Below are 2,274 nucleotides of genomic sequence, written 5' to 3' on the forward strand. Positions count from 1 at the left end.
GTTCCTGGACAAATCAAAGGTGGTATAGCCACACAATGGAATATTATTTGAGATAAAAAGAAAGGAAGTACTGATACATGTGACGGCATGGGTGAAACCCAAAAATATGCTGAGTGAAAGAAGACAGTCACAAAAGGGCTTATATTGTATGGTCCCATTTATGGGAAATCCAGAATAGGCAAAACTATGAAAACAGAAAGTAGATTAGGAGTTGTGCAGGCCTGGGGGAGATGGGAGCTTGGCACATGGTAGCTAACTCATTCAAAACATTTGGGAGTAATACAAATGTTTTAAAATTAGTTGTGGTAAATAAGAAAAATAAAATTAAAAAATATAAAATGATAAAAAATAAAATAATAAGATAAAAAATTAATTGTGCTGATGGTGTAAAACTCTGAATCAACGAAAAACCATTGAACTGCGAACTATAAATGGATGATTGTATCACGTATGAATCATATCGCAGTAAAGTTTTTGAAAAGGAAAGCATTTCTATGATAATTGTTTGGCTTAAAGACTGGCGATCTAGAGATATAAAAGGCACACAGCAGCACTTCCTACACTTGAATGTGCACACAAGTCACCTGGGGATCTTGTTAAAAGGCAGATTCTGCTTCACTACGTCCTGGGTGGAGCCTGAGATTCGGCAGTTTTAGTAGGTTCCCTGGGAAGCAGAAGCCACTGCCTCAACATGTTTAGAAAGATGTAAAAGACATAAAGCATGGCCTTTTTTTTTTTTTTTTCAAGAATTTGAATAAAAATCGGTGAGATGTCACCCAGAAAATTTTAAGAAGATATGTTTGAGGGGCATCTGGGTGGCTCAGATGGTTAAGCATCTGTGTTGGGGTCAGGTTGTGATCTCCAGGTCCTAAGATTGGGCCCCACATCTGGGCTCCCAGCAGGGAGTTTGCATCTCCCTCTGTTTTCCCCCCTGCTCGTGCTCTCTCTCTCTCTTTCTCGCTCTCAAAAGAATAAATGAAATCTTAAAAAAAAAAAAAGATACGTTTGAGAGGTGTGTGTGCAGACTTCAAGTGAAATACAATATGGTTAGGCTTGTCCAAGTTCCAGTGGTTAGGACTCTCTAAGAAAATGACCATCACTTCTTTCAAGCCCTGACTCAGTACTGACTTATTTTGGCCATTGTTTCCTGATGAAGTCAATAATCCTTTCCTTGCTTCGCTCCAAGTCACAGGACTTGGGCATGCCTTTGATCTCCAGGGGGTTTTTTCCCCCATAGGGCACCCTGTTCCTAATTAAGGATGCTGGACAGGCACCTCACAACTGAGAGTTAGGGTCTTCCCTGGGTGTAAAAGTGACGTAGGGAAACCTTCTAAGATTTTCATAGCTCTTAATAAGTGAACATTGCTATGAATGTCTATCAATCAATCAATGACTGAGGAAATCGCTGAGAGCTTGGGACATGGAACAGTGATCACATTACAGCTCAGTGATTGACAGAGAGAAACTCCTCACCCCAGGACTAAGGCACATAACATGTTTCCTTGACTTTTGAATGCAAACTAATTTCCTGAGGATGTCTATGGATGCAAGAAAGAGATAAATAGAAAGACTTATCTATTACTACATCTTATGTATTATTTAAAAAATCTATTTTTAGCATCTCTCAAGATCCCAGATTTTACCAGGAACAGAATATACCAACTAAGAAGCTTTAAAAGAAGTTTTATGAACACTATGGCAGACCCAGCAGCCTCCGCACACTCTGGAGATCTTCAGTTCTTGTCAAGACCCTCGTATTGTCTTAACTTCCTCTGAACTTTCAAGATGACAAGAGCTGGGAGAAAGGCACAGCACCTGCAAATCCACGCTGCCGCAGTTAGAAAGACTCCATTGCAGTCAGCCCCTGGCTCTGGATGCAGAGAATATAGCTGTTCGCAGCCAAAGAAAACACTTCCCCATCTGGGAGGCCCACTGAGTGATGCAGACATCACTGTCCCCCACCTCCCGAGAGCTATTTGTTTGGAGGCAGGGCTGGGAGAGGGAAGACGTTTGTCTGCTAAGATGTCCTGCTATCCTATTTTTGCTTCCTGCAATGCGATCCCCAGGAGTTTGGGTAGAAACGATTACCCTGGCACTTTAAAAAGGAAGTTGCTTCTGAAACCAGATTCTTCTTGGCAGCCTCCTGACATGACTTTATTAAGACTGATGGAATAATCTGCTCAGCATTTAGCTCACTTTCACAGACCTTTCTGACCCGAAACGGGGAAACCAGACAGAGCTCTGAACTCCAACTGGTGTGGCTATCAGGGACCC

The sequence above is a fragment of the Meles meles genome, chromosome 2, assembly GCF_922984935.1.
Source record: "Meles meles chromosome 2, mMelMel3.1 paternal haplotype, whole genome shotgun sequence".
NCBI lineage: Eukaryota > Metazoa > Chordata > Mammalia > Carnivora > Mustelidae > Meles > Meles meles.